The following is a 20,430-nucleotide window of genomic DNA, read 5'->3' on the forward strand; positions in this document are numbered from 1 at the left end:
ACGCACTTTGCTCTGGTCTGGCCTCCCCGACCTGGCTGGTGTAATCACTGCCCCCCCCCCCATCCTCGCCAACCTCAGCTTTCTGCCACCTCCAGACCTTCTCTGTGGAAGGTTGAGGGCGACGTGGTCACAGATATACTTGGTGTTTTCCCTGTGATGATACAGATTCTGTTGAAACTCCCTGGAAAGGAGCGAGCATGTGCAGAAGTACCAGTAAGTACCAGTCCTGTTCCCTTCTGCCGTGCGTAGAGGTCCTTTGGCTGAGGTCCAGGGGGGTTGTCCTCGTCCAGTTTTGCATCAGGTAGAAAGAGAAGGAAAGATCTGGATAAAACCAAGCAGAGCTGAGTTCTCACAAGGCCCCGATCTGCTCTGGGATGTCCAGGAAGAAAATGAACCTCTTGAGGCATCAGGGTTTTTCGGATTTTGTTTTTCATTTTTGTTTTGTCTTTCTTGGACCGCATCTGTGGCCTATGGAAATTCCCAGGCTAGGGGTCGAGTCAGAGCCATAGCCGCCGGCCTGCACCACAGCCACAGCCACGCATCTGTGACCTACAGTGCAGTTCATGGCAATGCCAGGTCCTTAACCCACTGAGCAAGGCAGGAGATCGAACCCATGTCCTCATGGATACTAGTCGGGTTTGTTACTGCTGAGCCACAATGGGAACTCCTTTAGGCATCCGTTTTTTCATCCATAATTTGAGGAGCTATTTCCACCAGTTACTCAAAGTTGAAAAATCACGAGTTAAACATGCATCTAAAATCCCAGGACTTGGCACGGAGCAGACACTCAGTCAGTGTTACTTTCCTGCCCCGACGCCCCAGCCTTTCCCAGCACGCCATCAGCAACGGTGTGAATCAGGGCTCCTGGTGGCAACGTTTGCGCAGAGCAAAAAATGATGCTCTGGCTTCGGCTTGAGATTCACTGGGGAGAGTTTCGAGGCGGGCACTTTTGTTTGGGGTCCCTGGACAGCTCTGGGATTCCTGCGCTCTGTGGGCACTGGGTCTCCAGACACATGCCCCTGTGCACGCTGGTGCCCTGAGGTCTTCCCCGTCCCTGTCACAAGGAACCCCGGACTGTCGTGCACGAGTGGCTTCCTCGGGGGAGGCTCGCGGCCTGGTGAGGCCCACTGCCCATCTGCTCTGCCACCCGGCTCCACACATCCAGTCAGTGTTTCCTGAACTTCAGGTGATGACTGGGGTGAGTTCATGAATCCTGACAGCGCCATGCTTCTCCTCCTAGAATGCGGAGCGGGAATATTGACTGTCTGTGTTCTAAGAGACACGCATCCATGGCGATCATGAACCTCAGCGGCAGCAACCAGCCTGACGTTTCTGGAGCCCCCACCCCAGGCCAACCTGTGCTGTGTGCTGTAAGGTGCCGTCCCACGTGGACAGGCCACGGGCCACAGGCCACCCTCCATCAGCTCTCACCTCTCATCCCAACAGGACCTTGGAGGCAGAATGGGAAGAGGGGTCCTGGATGCGCTGCGGCGGTTAGTCAAGGACACCACCCTCCAAGCTGCTCGGTTTGCTGTCTCTTCCACTCCACCTGCCCCGTTTTGTTTTAAAGCATAAGTGGCTCATTCTAGGCATCGCTCCCTCTTAGGGAAGAAAAAAAAAAAAGCGGCTTTAGGAGGATCTGTGCTTGTGAATAGGTCTGCGTATTTAGAGACACGAGTGATGAAAGGTGATGGTCGCCTTACATGTAATTACAAATTCAGACTGGAAGAGAATAAGCGAAGTCCAGCAAAGTTCAGGTTTTCCCATGGAAACACCTGATTTGTGTATTAAGCTGCTGTCAACAGAAATAATGTTGGGGTCGGGGTGCCACTTTGCTGATACCTGGAGCCCGAGCCCTGCCTGTGAGCAGATTTGGCGCCAGTCCTGGGGTGTCCTGAGCCTCTGGATCCCGGGGCGTGCTGCTCCCGTCCTCAGCTCAGGTCCCCTGTCCATCTGTCCCCTGCCTGGACACTTCCTGCGGGGCAGGCGCTGGCTGTGAGTGCAGGGTCAGACGTGGAGAAGCTGCATCAGGGATGCCTGCAGAGCGAACAAGCATGTTCGGGTGGAACGTTCTCTCGCCTCGTCGGGGGTCCCGACCCAGAAATGACTCTCCTCCTAAACTGGGGTCTGTCTCTCTCTCTCTCTGTCTTTCTCTGCCTCTGTGTCTCTGTCTCTGCCTCTCTCTCTCTCTGTCTTTCTCTGCCTCTGTGTCTCTGTCTCTGTCTCTCTCTCTCTCTGTCTTTCTCTGCCTCTGTCTCTCTGTCTCTGTCTCTCTCTCTGTCTCTGTCTCTCTTGTCTTTTTCTCTCTCTCTGTCTCTCTGTCTCTGTCTCTTTCTGTCTCTGTCCCACTCTGACTCTGTCTCTCCCTGTCTCTGTCCTTCTCTGACTTTGTCTGGCTGTGTCTCTGTTTCTCTGTCTCTATCTCTGTATCTCTGCTTCTCTCTCTGTCTCTTTTTCTGTCTCTCTTTGTCTCTCTGCATCTGTCTCTGTCTGTCTCTCTGTCTCTCTGCCTCTGTCTCTTTCTGTTTTTCTCTCTGTCTCTATTTCTGTCTCTTGCTGTCTCTGTCTCTCTGTCTCTCTGTTTCTGTCTCTCTCTGTCTCTGTCCTTCTCTGACTTGTCTGTCTGTGTCTCTGTCTGTCTCTCTGTCTCTTTTTCTCTCTGTCTCTCTGCCTCTGTCTCTTTGTCTTTGTCTCTTTCTCTCTCTGTCTTTTTCTGTCTCTCTGTCTCTTTATCTCTGTCTATCTCTGTCTGTCTCTCCCTGACTCAGTCTCTCTCTGTCTGTCCCTCTCTGACTTTGTCTGTCTGTGTCTCTGTTTGACTTTCTCTGTCTCTGTCTCTCTGTCTCTGTCTCTCTGTCTCTCTCTCCCAGGACGATGTTGACAAGGAGGGCAGGAAGGAGGGTTGAAACTTGATCTGTCACAGCTGTTTGATCTGTTGCCACCTTTCTCCCGGGCCCCACGTGAACACCCAGACAAGCTCTCTGCCGCCATGTTAATGTCTGGGACGATGCTATCTGGTGGCCCATATCTCCTGCCAGAGACAACACCTGCTTCCAGAGAATCCCAGGCCCTGTCCCACCCTTTCTGTCTGCGAAGGCACGTTGGGAGAGGCAGGGCAGACCTTCCTCGAAGCCCAGGTTTCTGGGGTGTTTTTTTTTATCTCTAACGCTACGCCTTGAGAACGTTTTTATGTGCCTCTTGCCAAACCTGAAACCCGACGTTGGGGTTGTTGGTGATCCTCAGAAAGGCAGAACCTCCAGTAGCACCACAACATGCCTGGCCGCTCCCTCAAGTACATTCCCCAAGCGCCAGAAAGCCTGCGCCCTGTCCTCAGGGTAGGAGCAGCCAGGAGGATGGTGCAGAATCTTCTAGCATCACTTTTCAGGGTTATCTTGAAAGAAACACGTTACCCTGCAGATGTGGCTCCTGGAGCCTCTATTTTGACTGAGTTGATTGGTCCACTGGTGCAAACACATTATGAAATGAATATATGCATAACATATTCCTATATAATTGACGTGTGTATATCTTCTCCCCTTTCTTCTTGTCACCTGCCATTTTAAAAAAAAAAATGCATCTCCTGACTGTCTGCCCATCCTATGGTTCTTCCTTGTACTACCATTTGTAACCTGGACTAATTTACTGAAAAATGTATAAATAGCTCTGTTCCCCCCACACACACACACACACCATTCCTTCCACCCAAATCCCTTAAGGAGACTTATGTTCCTATAATTTAGGTCATACATTTATTGATGAAAAGGATACAGTGACAACACTGGCAATATGTGTTCATCACCAGTGTCCCTCTCGGGGGATTTTTAAGAGGAAATACAACTGAGGCCACTTCTAATCTGGTGACACGAAAGTTAGAGCGTGGGCTGGACGGTGAGGATGGGGCCCTGTCCTATGTGAGCCTCATCTTCACGTGTTCCATGGAAGCTTCTGGAGCCCTCGGGATAATGAACAGCACAGAGGACAGGGAAGGGTGGTAACTGCCTCCCTCTCCTCTTTCAGGGTCGTGTCTGTGTTGGGCCTCCTCCCGCCCCAGGTCCTCTCTCTGCTCCTCTCTCCATCCGCCCTGGGCTCCAAAAGGCAGAGCTACGCAGATGTGTGAGTGGACGCCCCGAGCCTTCTGGTCTCCGTCTGGGTCGGGTCTCAGAGGGACCCTGGAGGCAGGGGCGGGGCGGGGGGGGGTGTTTAGCTCCTGCCCCCTCTTGTGGGGTCAGTTGTGTCCTTGACTGAAGGTTATAGCTGGAGTCAGAGTCAGGCTCAGAGGGTTAAGGATCCAGCTGTGGTGTGGGTTACTCCTGTGGCACGAGTTCAAGCCCTGGCCTGGGAATTTTTGTCTGACGCAGGTGCAGCCAAAACATTAAAAGTGGCTTGCGCATCGGTTGTTGTCCCTTTGCGAGATTGATTCCAGTGTCATGCAACAGAGTGTTAAGGAAATGATGACTGATCAGCAGCTCCTATTTGCTTTGTGATTTTTGAAGGAAAGCAAAAGACTGTCTTCTGGGACTTCAAAGAGGCAGACAGAGGGTGCCCACTCACGTTTAAACTCCTAAAAGTAGAGGAAGTTACTCTGCCTGATTCTAGAATTATATGACATTTCTGCAAAGTCAGATAATATTTAAGCAAATAGTCCTAAAATAAATGAATCTAAGGGGAATGTAAGCTGACTGTCGTAACTCCTTGGTTTTTATCTGTTTCTGCTATAGAAGCTGATTCAGCTTTAAAAAAAAAATCATTTTGCTTAATACTCCTGTAGCTGTGGCCAGGAACTTGTAGGAATGCCCATAGAACTCATTTTGCGTAAATAAGATATAAACATTCCAAACATCAGTTTCCCTTTTGTTTTTTACTACCTTGGAAGGCAAGCATGATGGCTGGATTTCAGCAGCCCCCTTGGCAAGAGGAGGTGATAGCAAGGAGGAAAAGATGATAACTGCAGAAATGATGAGATGGTAAAACCTTACTATGAACTAATGCTAGCAATCAGCTACCTCCAGAATTGTCAGGGATGTGTGTGAGAGAGAGACAGACAAAGAATACTAGTCCTCCTATGTAAGTACCTATTAATTGATTAGTCTGTTGCTTGTAGCCAATGGCTTTCCTATCTGATACAGTACATGTGTCAACCACAGAACTTCTCCTTCTCCAATACCCCATTGAGTTTATAAGTTGAAATCTGTGTACTGTAGAATTTCGTTGAGAGGACCTCCTCGGGATGAATTCAAACCCGTTTGACCCCAACCCTGCCTAATGCCCATGACTCCCCTTTCACCTCTGAGCAGCAGCTCCTGGAGCCTTTGAGAGCAGATGCCACATTGGCATTTCCATCCATAGCCATCAAGACCACAAGTTTTCATCTAGCTGGCATTTGATCGAAGACAGGGCCCTAAAGAAAAAAGATAGGGCTCAGAAGATCCAAAGAAGATGGTGCAGTAGCTTCCATTTATTGCAGGACCTGCTGTGTGCAAAGCATTTTCCAATCCCTGTCTCAGACACCTATCTTGATTGAGCGAGGTTTTTTTAGCCCCATTTTACAAATGAAAATCCTGATACTCAGAGAGTCTTCCTAATGTGCCCAAGATCCTGAAGCTTATACATGACGCAGAGAAAATTTGCGAAGCCCAGGCTCCCAGCTCCGCTATAGATGTCTGTCCTGTGAGATGAACAATTCAGAGTGTAGCTTCCACCCCGGGGACTTAGTTTTTCTGCCTGTAACATCTGAAGATAACCAAGAGAGCCAGCCAGGTGCCGACCTGCATGTAAGCAGCCTCTGCTTTCAACCTTCAAAGGGTCTCGCGTTCATTCCACAGAGGGTTCAGAGGATGGTGGTTTGGGGCTATTGAGAAAGTGGCCCTTCCCACTCTCTCATTTGCATGCTGGATGTCTATTGAAAGTTGCTATGGTGATCCGTTTGACCAGAAGTTTCCGCTGAATCATCCCAACACATACATGAAAACATAGATGTGGTTTGGGGACCCGGAGCCCAGCAGCAGGGGGGAGACGTCTCCATCTTTCACTTGTGACTCATCCATCGTCACGCGTAGGCCCAGCTGGGAGGAAGGTGAGGCCTCTGCGGCAGGTGTTGCTCCCTGGAGAGGTTTCACACAGCAGGCAGGGCACCCTGTGGTCACCTCTGGGGAGCCCAAGACCAGAGAAGGAAAGGCGGGAGCTGGCTTCTGAGCCCTGTGATACCCTGGCCCCCCGGGTCATCCCGGAGCTCAGGTCTTCTAAGCAAACACCTGGATTTGGAGGCCCCACAAAGCAGAGGCTGTGACAGGCATTTGGGTTCAGGTGGCCTGTTGGGGAGCTGAGCCCAGGAGGCAGAAGGGAAGGGAGTTCTGAGCCAGCGAGGAGGAGAGCCTTAGGGACGTGCTCTCCAGGTGGCTGCTGTGGGGGCGGTGACCCGCTTTACGACCTGTTTCTAGGGTAATTGGTGACAGGATGTAATGATGCAAGAGCAGGGGGCTGGAAACAGACAAGACTCGGGTTCACATCTTCCCTCTGTCCAACACAGCACTGGTTGTGGGCCTTGGCGAGCTTCTGAATGCTGACCTTGACACGGGCAAGAGTACCTCGCGCAGCTTAAAAAGAAATAACACACGGAGTGGAGAAAGATGCAGGGTCTAGTGCATGGCGTGTCCCCAGTTAGCTTTGTTCTCCTTTCTTCCTCTCCTCACCAAAGAGCTGACGCTGAATAACACTGCTCTTCTTAGCTATGAACCAGGCACAGGAGCTTATGGACAAAGAGTGAATTTTAAAAGCATGCCCATAGTGGGGAATTCCCATCGTGGCTCAGCGGAAACAAATCTGACTAGCATCCATGAGGATGCAGGTTCGATCCCTGGCCTCACTCCGTGGGTTAAGGATCCTGCGTGGCCGTGAGCTGTGGTTGGAGACATTTGAGGGGCGCCCCTGCTTGGGGCACAGGGGCTTGTGTGAAACACGAAGGGTGGTCAGAGGACACAGATCCAGGGCAAGCTCTTGGAGTGCCGTTAAAGGAGATAGACTGTGGGTCACACTGACGTCGGTTTTTCAACTTACGGAGCACGTGACATTCCCAACAGCTTACCCTACACTCTGGTGTGGAAAGACCGATACAACTTGTCTCGAAAATACTTTGTCGTATAAGCATCCGCAGATACATATTACCCTTCAGCCTATACATCGATCAGGGTTCCCCAGAGAAACAGACCCCATCGGATATGTATTAATCCTATTGGATATCTGTCTATGAGTCTCTGTAGCTGGGTGTGTATGTATGTTTGTATGTGTCTGTCTGTCTGTTGTCTGTCTGTCTATCTATCTAATAAGCTGCAAGCTGGGGAGCAGGAAAGCTAGTGGTAGGATTCAGGGTAAGTCCAAAGGCCAGAGAAACCAGAGAGCCAGTTGTGTAGCCCCCAGTCCAAGGGGACAGTTGAGGTGAAATGTCCCAGCTCAAGCTGCGGGGTGGCAAAAAAAGGAGGCAGCTGTGAGGTTGGGGGAAGGGGCCAATCCTTCTTTCCTTGCCTTTTGCTCAGTCCAGGCCCTCAGTGGACTTGCTGATGCTTCGCCCCTGACACCGAGCAGGGCATCTTCTTGACAGAGTCCACAGACTCAAATGCTTTGCTCTTCCAGAAGCATCCTCACACCCAGAAATAACATTTAATCTGAGTACCCCACGGCCAGTCAAGCTGACACACGAGATTAACCCTCCTGGCCTGGTAAGCCCAGTCTTATATCTTTATCTCACAGAGATGATCAGATATTCAGATATGATGTACAAGGGTAGAGATCAAAGCAGTTTGTATATTACCGAGAAATTGAAAAGTATTATCAAGTCCCCAAACAAGCAAAAGAATGAAATATATTCTTTTATGATCACAGCATTAAGGTTTATGTCGCTGGTAAAGACCTGCTTTCAAAGAGTGCTTGATGGACCAGGGAAAGTGTGGCTGGTAGATTATGAAAAGTTGGTGAATACAGGTAGGTTCCACCTGATTCCATCTCTGTTAAAAATACCCTTCAGGCATACAGTCACATATCGGTGTATGTATTTTGGTGTATTTATAACCAAAAAAACACCTTAGAGGAAAGCCCTGGTAACAGCTACTGTTTCTAAGTCGTTAGCTCTCCTTCACTGTCTCTTTGTACCCTCCCAAGTTTCTGGACTGAGCAGAAAATGCCGTCTGAATCCGAAAAGGAGGTGGGAGCTCTAATTTCTAAAGCGGCTCCAGACGTGGGAGGTGAGAATCCTGCTCCCTTTGCTTCGGGGCAGCCGTTCTTCAGCACACAGCTGGGTCTCGCCCGGAAGCGGAGGGTCTAGGAAACGCATCGGCTGTGTGGCCTCTGACCTGCAGGGGGCTGTGGCACGTGGGGATCCATGACAGCACCGAGTGACAGCTGTCAGAGGACAGCATGGAGGTTGGTTAGTGTCCCCAGGATGCCGTACAGGCCTGCTGCCCCTTTGGATCTTTGGCGATGCCTCTTTGCCCCACATCGTGACCTTGGATGGCACCGCCACCCCCTCTTCTCTCTGGCCCCACGTCTGTGTTGTCCTGCAGGCTCTGGGCCCGCAAGCCCTCCTCCCCGCCCCAAGGTTCTGTGTGGGACGGCAGCCGTGGCCTCTTCCTTCCACTGTCCCATGCTCCTCATGACCGTGCCGGAGGGTCCCAGACAGAAAGTGACCACGGGCCCACCCACCAGGGAGATTTCTCAGGCCGTGCGGACAGGTGGAAAAACACTAGAATTGTAGTCAGCTGACTGTGATTAGAATCTACCTCTCCCGCCCTGACAAGCTGTGTGGGCTGGATTCGGTGTCTCAACTTCTCTGAACTTTAGTTTCTTCACCTGTAATTCAAAGACAATAATACCCAGCTTACCGGCTAACAGTGAGAATGAAAATGAGTCTGTGCGCATCAGTCATAGTGAGAGCTGATATTAGTTTTCTGTTGCTGCATAACAAATACCACAAACTTGAAGGCTGGAACCGACGCCTGCCTCTGATGTCACAGTTCTGCTGGTCTGAAGTCTCAGTGGGCTCAGCTGGGTCCTCTGCCGAGGGGCTCGGCGTGCAAGGCCAATGTCGAGGTGCCGCCTCAACCAAACTCTCCATTGGAGGCCCCGGGGAAGACTCTGCTTTCAGGCTCATTCACATTGCTGGCAGAATCCTCTTCCCCGAAGTGGTGGGACCAAGGCCCCCGTTTCTTTGGACTGTCAGGTGGGAACCACTCTGAGTTGCTCAGGAGCACACGTGTTCCTTGTCACATGTCTGCCCCTGCCATCGTCAAGCCGGTGACAGCAGGTCAGATCCTTCTTGGGCTTTGAATTGCTCTGACTTCCCCTTCTGCTTCCAGCTAGAGAAAACCCTCTGCTTTCAAAAGACTCATGGAGTTTGGAGAAGGTGGTTCAGGTAAATCACTTGAAGCAGTGGCATTTCGTAGATCACAGTTGACTTGGGGACAAATACAGCACAGGATACCTCGAAGGTTCCAAATCAGCTTTCATGGAATAAATGAGTGTGGCAATGATTGCATGAATGAATAAGCAGACGGGGAAAAAAAAGATCTACAGTGGAGCTGAGTTCCAACTTTGGAGGGCAGAGGCGATCGGCAAGAGACATCTCCAACAGCGAGGGGACATTCTGATATGAATTCCATCAATCCACACAAAGTGAGGATTCAATTAATACAGCTCCTAAATAAGGTTTCATCCTGCAGCGTGAGAGCACCTGGGGTACATCAACTGAGCCTTGCTTCTCTGCTCGGAACAGCCAGCTCTGAGGCCCCAGGAAGTCTCACTGGCAATTATAGCCAAAGGAGCAAAATTCTGTCTCTAAGCACTTTCCCCCTTCAGCTTCAAATTGCTCTCGGGATCTTTGTGTTTCTCCAGCACAGGCTCTGCACTAGCGCCCAGCTCCCTTCCTGCCACAGGAGGGGCATGGAGGTAGATTCTGAATCCCAGCCAGAGAGAGTCTAGTGATTCTCCCCTTCAGCTCTCAGATATTTGTCATGTTAGCAGCTTTCTGAGCATCGTTGCACCATTACATCAAGCAGCTCCGATACCCACTGAACAACTCAGGTACCGCAGAGACAGAACAAGGAGAAAACTCGGTGGCTCATGGGCAGCAGCGTCTTGGTAAATTTGCAAGCACCCCTGGCTTCCAGACCTCCTCCAAAGGGTTTTTATAACTTCCTGCAAATGCTTGAGAATTGGATTTTAATTAAACATTTAATATGCTTCATGCAAATGTATTGATTCTGCCAGGGGGGCAAAAGATGAATCTTATATTTGGTTATCTCCTGCTAAGAATAAGAAGACTCGTGTCTTCCCGGGGGGGTTCCTAATGGAGCCTCCAGTTGCGTCCCACCAAGTTTGAACAGCACAGCAGGAGCTGGGGAGCATCCTGGTTTGGAAAGTCACTGGCTCAGAGCAATTGTGTTAATTTCAGCTTCTCAGACTCAGTCCTAAGACTTAGAGTGGAGGGAGGTACAAGCTGTCGAAATTAACAGGAAGCACTTATAAATGGACCCCCCGTTTATCCTAGGGTCTCCCGTAACCATCTCTTACTCCTTCCTGTTACTCTAAAGTTCAAGTGTCTGAAAAGGATGATGCAAACTCCCCAGAAAAATACTTTGTGGAACTGGCTCAAGGGACAAGATCATGCCTCCCGCCTGTCCCCAGGGAGGTTAGGAGTCCATTAAGTTGATATTTATTGACCAAACTTCTGGAAGAATGAGCAGTCTGGCAAATGGGATAGTCTCATTTACTTCAGATCACTCATAAACTCTTTTTTGGTTGATGTTGGCTGCGTCCACAGCATACAGGAGTTTCAGGGCCAGGGATCAAACCAGCACCACAGCAATGACAAAGCCGGGTCCTAAACGCACTGAGCCACCAGGGAACTCTCACAGACTCTTGATTTCCAACCTTATGACTCAGGTTTCTTCCATATTCGCATAGGTCTCCTTCCCTGCACTTGGCTCTTCTCATCTGCAGTATTCACTGAGCAAGACAATAGATCTAAGCAGTGGTTCTCAACTGGACAGTTTTGTCCCCCATGGGACTTGGCAATGTCTGGGGATATTTTTGGTTGTTACAACCTGGGGGGGGGGGTGTTGAGGGGCAGGGGTCGCTATTGGCATCCAGTGTATGGAAGCCAAGGATGCTGAAATGTTTTAGAGCACACAGGATAACCTCCTGGGCAAATAATTATCCAGCCCCGAATATCAATAGTGCTGTGGTTGAGAAGCTCTGATAGAGAGGTTAAAAAAAAAAGTCTGCAAATACAAGTTGATATATTAGATGATTGACTCAAAGGAGACAGTTAAAACAAACACATAAAAAGCCTTTGATATGAGAATCTGGTGGGGAGTCTGCCATCAGCCAGCTGTGTGGCCTTGAGCAAGTTCGTATATTGAATATACTGAATTTGATGTATCTCCTCATTCATTCAGGCAGCCTTGCGAAGAACGGCATGTTCTAATCTAAGCAGAGGGAACGGAATACGTGGTGGGCACAGAGGCTCAAGCCAGGAGAGGGTCAGCATCCGAGGTGGGGCGGGGTGATGGGGGAGCCATCCACAGAGGAAAGGAAGAGCAGGGAGAAGCTCTCGGATCCTAGCGGGGAGCCGTGCATTTATCCGGGTGCGAACCACTCGGGCACTGAGCACCGGGACCCAGCTCCGGCTTTGTTATCAGCTGCCTGGACCGTGCCTTTTCCCTCTGGCGCCCTAGACAGGCTCTAAAGGGATCTGTTGGATGAGAGGCTTTGCTCCCGGCTGCTGACGGGAGGGAGGAGGCAACACTGAGGGCAGAGAGGACACTCCAGGGGCTGTCGTGTGGTCCCAAGAAAAGAAGGTGGGGACGACGGTAGACAGTGGGGCGGTGGCTCAGATGGTGAAACACTGTGTTGCCATGTGATGCAGCCATTCCACTCTTTAGGTATCTCCCCAAGAGAAAGGAAAGCAGGTATCCAGCCAACATCTTGTGCACAGTTGTTCATGGCAGTACCATGTGCGGTGGCCAAAAGTTGGACACAACCCAGTGCCTATCAGCTGATGGATGGAGAAACAAAACATGGTCCATCCACGCAGTGGAATGAATAGTCCTCGGCCCTAAAAAGGGATGAAATGCTGACGCGTGCTACAACATGGGTGAACTTCGAAAACATTAAGCGAAGTAAAAGAAGCTAGACAAAAAGGACCCTGTTTTGTATGATTCCTTTTATATGAACTGTCCCCGGACCTGGCAGATCTAGAGAGGCAGAAAATAGATTGGTGGTTGCTGGGAAGAAAGGGGACAGAGACCACTGATGGGCGGATGGTGACGAAAATGCCCTGGGATGAGAGAGTGGGTGATGGTGGCACAACCTTGTGACTGTTTTTTAAAAACGCTGGGTTGTACGCTCCCAGGGCGTTGTATGGTAGCTGAATTATATCTCAGTAAAGCTGTTTTTTTTAAAACGGTGGCGAAGGCCCAAAGATGGGAGAGGATGGACTCAGGATGGGATTCCCTAGACTTTGGATCCTGATGGCATTTGAGGAGAGGGAAAGACAGCCTCAGAGGCTGGCTGCCTGGCTTCTCCAGTGGATGCTGTGGCCGCCGCTCTGAACGCTTCCTCACAGTGTCACATGCAGGGGCTCCATGGTGATTTTCCAGAATCTTCCTCTTTCTTCCCACTGCCTTCTTGGGGGGGGGGGTGCTGTGAGGGTGGGGATGTGCTCTTGTAGAGAAATCAGACAGCTTTCTTCCTGGCGACCTTTCCAGTCTTGGTTGCCAGCAGGCTTTGACCTTTGACCCATGGATGCTGAGGGAATGGCATTACAAATGCAGCGGGTTTTTCATGGAAGGGATGTGGTTCGTTTTAATGCAGACGGCTTTCCCCAGGTAGCAGTCAGGGTACAGAGAGAGAATTGTGGTGCTTCCTTTACTGAGAATCTTATCTTAGCTTTTCATACACAAGTGTGACTTCTGGTAAAGTCAGAAACAGAAAGAGCGTTCTTTTGTGCTGATGAGAAATGAAGATAGAAAAAAAAAAAAAGACACAGGAACACATAATTCATTAGCATTAGACATCAAGTTCACGTGTCGTTTTGGGGGGAGGGGTGCCTTTTCATCTGGGTTTCATTATGCCAACATAATGAACACACATGCTTCTGCCTTCCCGGAGTGTTCTAGGCTGGAGCCGAAGGTGACTTTCCAAATTGGATCCTGAGACAAGGAAATGCCCTCTGGCCCCTGAGGCCACCCAAGAATTAGACTCTCTTATAGGCACAGCAGCAGCTCGTTTTCAACGTTCTCGAACTTGCATTCGGATAGTAACCCATATTCTTCCGGGTTATGACCGTGAGAGTCCATGCTGCCCTCAAAGAGCTCACAGGTGTCTGGAGAAGTAGAGAATAGTCACTGATGCGATGGTCTGGGGGTTTGGGGTTAGTGGGTGCAAACTGTCACGCTGAGAATAGAAAAGCAGAATGGTCCTGCCATGTAGCACAGGGAGTTAGAACCAATCTCTTGGGATAGAACGGGATGGAAGGTAATATAAGAAAGGGGATGTCATAGATACACATATGGCTGGGTCACTTTGCCGCGCAGCAGAAATTGGCACAACATTGTAACTCAACTCTAAAAAAAGCAAGTATGGTATGGGGAGCTTCCATGGCTTAGGAGGTAAATACATTCTGAAGATTGACAAAGGGCAGCTCGTCATTAAGATGCAAGTGGCCTTTTCGAGGGGGCCCCCTAAAGCATGCACGGGGGCTATTGGGAAGTGAACGAAGCCCCTGGGGTCCCTAGTTTTCTTTTCTTACATTCAAACATCAGCCGAAGTCAGCACTAGAATGAAAGGGACCTGGTTGAATCTTCTGGAATTTCTCAAGGCTTAGGTGAGACCTCCAGTCCCGTCTTTCCAAAGCCAAGTGGCTTTGGTGGCTCCCTGCCCTCAGCCAGAGCCCCACCCCCCAGCCCCGTCCCCCAGGGGCCCTGGCTTCCCATCAGGGGAGGCAGCGAGGGGGCGGGTGTTGTTTCCCAAGCCCCCACCTCCTCCCACAGCCGGTGCGGCTGCCCTCGCCTGCGCCGTCATCCTGGCTGCTTGTGTGGGAGGCTGTTCACCACACGCTGGTCGGAGCCCAGGCTCCTCACCCAGCAAGGCTCCCCCGCCGCCCCCTCGGTGAATTGGCGCCCGGGAGGCTCGGCCGCCCGGGCCTCTGCCTCATAGAGGTGCTCCTTTCCCAGGCCCCGCTGCCCTCACCTCCCTGGCAGGTGGCCCATCCTGGGTGGACCAACAGTGGAGCTGTGATTTTTTTTTTCTTCCTCCAGCAAAGACAGGGTGGGGGCATCCAGGGAGAACTGGGGCTGCGGGGTCTCTGTGGGCCCCTCCCCGCTTCCTGGCTGCTGGCTCAGAGACCCAGGAGGCGCTGCCAAGCCGTCCCCTCTGAAAAACCAGCTCGTTACCAGCAAACCGAACGCGCTTAAGACCAAAGTCACCGGGCGAGTAAACAAGGAACCCTGCAGACTGTGTCGTCTTCGCAGAGTGACTTTTCCCGTTAGGCTCAGCCTTCAAGCCAGTTAGAACCCGGCTAATGAGTTTGGCGCACGGAACAGCACTTGGGGGAAAAGGTCACTTTGGTATATGATTTTCTTCCTCTCGAAGCCACAGAACTTCCTCCAAGGAACGAGCACTAACCTCCGTTTCTCAGAAGTAAAACAAGCCAAGTCACACATTTCTATGAATTCTTTCAGAAAGCCGACGATTAGTAATAATAGCAGTCGCGGTGTCTATGGATGGAGCACAGGTGCCAGACTCATCCCAGATCTGGCCCCGCAGTGGACCCCCTGGGTGGCCAGGCCGTTTCCATCTCTGGAGGCACCGGGAAGAGGAGCCAGGTCGTCTCTTGCACAGAGGCCGGGCCAGAGGTCAGGCGAGTCAAGATCTTATCTCGGCCCCGCCGACCCCATCATGGCTCTGGCTTCTTTCCCAGTGGCAATTCCAAGGCACTGTACGCGAGAGTCATTAGCTGTGACAGTGAGACGTGTTGGTGGATGATGTGAGTGCAGCTGTTTCTGCAACGGGAACGGTACCCCAGCAAGCGTCCCGACATCCCTCCCTTGTCCCTCCCCAGCTGGAAATAAGAAGGCAACCAACTTTGGGTTGCCATGTGCCAGCCCCTGGGGCCGGGGTACTGCCACATGCTCTGAAGTAGAAACAGCTTTGAAAAATACGGAGGCAGAGATAGACTCGTAGACCTCTAAGGCACAGATCTGTGGTCCTGAGACCCGGCGCTGATATCTTACAGGGAAGAAACTCCCCGGCACATCTTATCCATAGGAGTGAGTTAAGACAAGGTGCAAGGACCCTGACTCCCTTAGGACAGTGAGAAAAGCCCTGGCTCTGCGTATGTCATCACTAATTATTTCCTACCCTCCAAGCGATGCTAGGGTGTGCGGCCTTAACAACTTGAAAACACAGCACAGCGCTCTGACCCCACTCTGCCTGCGAGACAGCCTGAGCTCCGTGATAAGCCCTGGCTTTTTGTCTCCTGTGTCTTTTCCCCTTTCATTAGTTTAGTAGGTTTTTTCCTCTTCCCAACTTCTGTTGCATGGCGTCAGAATTTGTACACAATCTCTATAGCAAGGATTTGGCAGGAAGGGTGCTTCCGGCGTGAGCCTGTCCCTACATTTAAAGAAGTTGGGTGACCAGCTGCTTAGATTTTATTATCATAGCTGGAAAAGGTCAGCACAGGGCAGAACGATGGGGGTAGTCTTCCAGTGGCACCAATAAACCCAGAGCCAAGTTCAAGATGACACACCTTTTAACCTTCAAGAGAATCTTCAGTTCCATCCCGGGCCATTGGTTCTCCCAGAGCAACAGGAAACCAGTGAGAATGAGCCAGTTGAGGCGGACTTCTACCTGCCAGGTGTGTTGCATCACAGTGCAGCTTCAGAAAGGCTCAGTGAGGTTGTCAAGAAGAAATGTTAAGCAGTCCCCATCATGGGGCAGCAAAAACAAATCCAGCTAGGAACCATGAGGTTGCGGGTTCAATCCCTGACCTCGCTCCGTGGCTTAAGGACCTGGCATTGCCATGAGCTGCAGTGTAGGTCACAGATGTGGTTCGGACCTGGCATTGCCATGAGCTGCAGTGTAGGTCACAGATGTGGTTCGGACCTGGCATTGCTGTGGCTGTGGTGAAGGCCAGCAGCTGTAGCTCTGATTCGGCCCCTAGCCTGGGAACCTCCGTATGCTGCGGGTGCAGCCCTAAAAAGCAAAAAAAAAAAAAGTTTACTCTTCCTCAAGTGAAAGTAAATAATCACATGGAAATATATAAAGTACATTTCCCTGGAGAGATGAACAGATAGCTACCAGTGAGGGGAAAATAATATTCTCTGAGATTTTCTCTTCTGAAAAGCAAAACCGCACAATCTAAGTGCTGGAGGGCAGAGGGCATACCCACAACAACAGGTTATTTTTCTGGTCAATTTGTTTTCTTACTTAAAGCAGAAAGAAGATAACACCAGTTCTTTTAGTCACCAAGAAGCCATTCCACCTATATTCTAAGGGGCAGGTGTTCTTGCTATGTCTAAGAGGCAAAGCTGTATTTGCACCTAGAAGATACGGCAAAGACGTTTCCCAAACCTGCTGTTGCCTCAGTGGTCTTTCCTGTGTCCCCAAGGGCAACTAAAACTAATTTATACTCTGTACATAAAAATGGATGGCTGAATGCACAGGCAGATGGAATGCTCTATGGATGAGTAACAGGATTTTTTTTTTAATCCCTTCATTTACCCAACTAACACAAAGCCTGACACAGGACAGGCTTTCAATGAGTAAAGCCCTGCCCCCTCGTGATTTAAATACGGTTCACCTGGTGGCTCCCTTTCAAGACAGGGCTTGGAAGAAACCACAGTCATCTTACATGTTTTGACATTTAATCATCCATCAAAACCTAGGGATTCGGATGTGTCATTGGTGGCTTCCTGCATCACCGAAGCACATGAGTTGGGACATGGACTCACCTGAAGATCCCTGCTCCTCCAAGGGGGTTTCTGAAAATTCTGCCATTGGTAGCATGAAAACCAAGAGCAGGCTCAAGGCCAATGAGCGAAAACGTCCCTTGTCTTCCATGTCTGTCAGGGGAAAGCCTGAAGCAGACAGCTCCCCAACAGTCTTGTGGGATACCTCCAATCCCTTGGTGGAAGCCCTGTCCCCATCAAGCCAGGTGTGTCCCCATGGTCCAAATCACCACAAGTCCAGCGTTTGCAAGTGCACGCACCTCAGAGAGTGTATTCATGGAAAGGCGAGGCAAAAGGAACAAAAATAGGACCAAAAAAAAAAAAAAAAAAAGAAAAGAAAGTCAGGTGTACATGCTTCATTTTGCAGGGCAATCTGTCCCTCCCGTAGCGCATGTTTCTGTTTGACGCACCTGAGGAGGTGATGGTTTAAGGCAGGGCGATGCCGTGGTCACCGCCGGAATCGTCCCATTCTTCCCTTTTCCAGGAGAAAAGGTCCGTAAGGTGAGATGTCACTAGGAGTTTATACCTCGAGATGTTTTCTTTCTCTCTTGGCCAAAACCTTTCTAGAAAGTGTCCAGAGTTTCCTACTCTCTTTCTGTGATGGAATCTGAATCTGTTCCACGAGTATGCATGTGGACACACCTGCAAGTCACGACGTGCTGGTTGGAGTCAGCTTCTTGAACCAGGACACAGAGATTAAACAGAAGAGCCCTGAGTCTTGATGCCCACAGAACCATGGGGGAAATAAAAGGCAGTTACAAAAGGCCAGCAGGAGAGATCCTTGTGATGGAAGTATTTATATATATATATATTTGTCTTTTTGTGACCACACCCGTGGCATATGGAGGTTCCCAGGCTAGGGGTCAAATTGAAGCTGTAGCTGCTGCCTACACCACAGCCACAGCAAGGTGGGATCTGAGCTGCATCTGTGACTTACACCACAGCTCATGGCAATGCCAGATCCTTTAACCCACTGAGCGAGGCCAGGGATCGAACTCATGTCCTCGTGATACTAGTCTGGTTTATTACATCAAGTCACAACAGGACCTCCTGAATCTTTTTTTTTTAATTAAAATATAGTTAAGTTATCATGTTGTGCCAGTTTCTGCCATACAGCAAAGTGACTCATTCATACATATATATACATTCTTTTTCTTATATTATCTTCCATCATGTTCTATCCCAAGAGCTTGGATAGAGTTGCCTGTGCTGGACAGTAGGACCTCATTGCTCATCCATTCTAAATGTGATAGTTAGCATCTAATAACCCCAAACTCCCAGTCCATCCCACTCCCTCCACAAGTCTGTTCTCTATGTCTTTGTGTCTGTTCTGTATCTTTTTTTTTTTTTTTTGGCTTTCTTAGGCCCCTCCTGCGGCATATGGAGGTTCCCAGGCTAGGGGGTCTCATCAGACCTGTAGCTGCCGACCTACGCCAGAGCCACAACAACGCCAGATCCGAGCCGCGTCTGTGACCTACACACAGCAATGCTGGATCCTTAACCCACTGAGCAAGGCCAGGGATTGGACCTGCAACGTCATGGTTCCTAGTCAGATTCGTTAACCACTGCGCTGTGACGGGAACTCCTATTCCCGTAGTGGTCATATATGTCTACACATGTAAGAAAATTGCACTGTATGCCTCTCAACTACCTGTGGGTCTAGAGTTGCCACAAATTTTTAAAAATTAAAAAACATATCTGTCTAATTACAATGTACAGTCATAAATGTCATGCCAGCATTAGAGCACAGAGTAGAAAGACACCATCCCAATGGGGTGAGGGAGCAGCGGTCAAAGAAGGTCTCCCAGGGAAGGGGACCTCATCGCAGGTAAATGCAAGGAGGCGGGAAAGCACAGGCAGTGTAGACATTTGCCCCTCCCCCACAAGCTGACTCGCCCTGTGGCGTTCTGCTACTTCTCCGGGCTGGAGCCTCTTCTTTTAGATCTAAAGGAAGGTCTGTTTTAATCAGTAACAGGCTCCCTTTCCCCCCTTCTTTGTAACAGGTTATTTAGTGGTCCAAGAACCTGGGATGCTGGTCTTAGCGTATGGCCCATATTCTGGATGTGAATTCTTTCATCCTCACGGGCTCTGGATCATTTTCCCATCTCCTGTATTTCCTGACCGTGGTGGTTTATCACCATCCTCATCCCTGTGGTTACATTACTACCAGATCATGACTGTGTTGTCAGAAAGGTGAGGGTGGGGGCCCTCGAGAGCTAGCTTCTAGAATGCCTCCAGCATGTACGCTTAGACCAAGCCTTTCCACCCCGGGACCTCGAACCTGGACCGCAGTCTCTTGTTGGTGCTCAAGTTTGGGAGGGGATTGCAGGATAAAGAAAGCTACACGGACTTGTGCAATAGCCAAGAAGGGCGGCCCCTGCAGCTGCATTCAGAGCAGGGAGTTTCTGGAAACAGACCTTTCTGACGGTAAATTCCAATAAAGCCGGTGGGTGTTATATTAATGACTAGACTCTTAGTCACCTCAAGGGAAATGAAATCAGATGACACCGGGACAGTGGAGGGAGGTGAGATATTAGCAATTCTGATTGCAGATGTGAACAGAATCTCTGGGGCATTTTCATAATCGTTTTTATGCTTTGATTCAATGCCTCACATACTACTGGGCCACAGGGTGGGAGGCAGGGGCGAAGTAAAGAAATTCAAGGTTGTTTATTTGCCTTAAAACCTACGTCTTCACTTCTCAGCTCCCCCGTTGCCATTTTACCCTCAGAAACAACCTGCAAACAGACCGATGCCGATTCGTGTGTCGCAAACACCAGTTTGGCGGTAGTAACAGATTTCACAAATGTCAAAGACAGTTTTTTAAAAAGGGGGGAAGATTAAGTTCAAAAGCTGTGTATCCCTTGCATCTGACCCTTCACTCCTTTGGCACCTGCCTGTAAAACAGGTCTTTCCCCCCTAAAGCGGCGAAAAAGATAGTCTCAGGGCCCCAGGTTCAGCCTGACAAGTCTAAACACCCACCACCATCTCGAGCCAGAGAGAAATTGCAGCTCACCTGACCTTCCCTCACTCTTTCTTCTTGTGATTCTTTGTTCATCGTGGGTGATTGAAACAGACACAGGAATGGGATCATAACAACAGAGTGGCCGTGGCGGAAACAGGGTTCTGAGATCAGAGGTTTCACACCACACGCATAAAATGATTCACTTGGTCAGCTGATCAACACTTACCCCGTGTCTCCGATGCTCCAGGCTGGTGACAGGTGTTCTTCTTGGGATGGATACAAAAATGGACCACTTACCAATGCCTTCCACGAGGCGACATAGCATATGAGTTGCTCTACAGCGCTCTCCTGCATGACATGACACTGGGCTATGTGATGAGCCCTGCTGGTCTGCTCTTCTACTTTATGTTACATTATAATACATATTCCTTGTCTCTTTGTTTCTTGTTTGTCTCCCTCTCACCATAG

The 20,430-nt window shown here is 50.0% G+C and overlaps 1 protein-coding gene across 10 annotated transcripts in view; it reads left to right on the forward strand.

Annotated features, from left to right (window-relative positions):
* LOC106510465 (uncharacterized) overlaps nucleotides 1-20,430 on the forward strand; it is an 806,226-nt gene that overhangs the window by 772,583 nt on the left and 13,213 nt on the right. The window lies entirely within an intron of this gene.

The sequence above is a fragment of the Sus scrofa genome, chromosome 6, assembly GCF_054392235.1.
Source record: "Sus scrofa isolate SSC_HxYL_T2T_F1_AM1 chromosome 6, Sscrofa_HxYL_maternal_Yorkshire_Landrace_v2.0, whole genome shotgun sequence".
NCBI classification, from domain to species: domain Eukaryota; kingdom Metazoa; phylum Chordata; class Mammalia; order Artiodactyla; family Suidae; genus Sus; species Sus scrofa.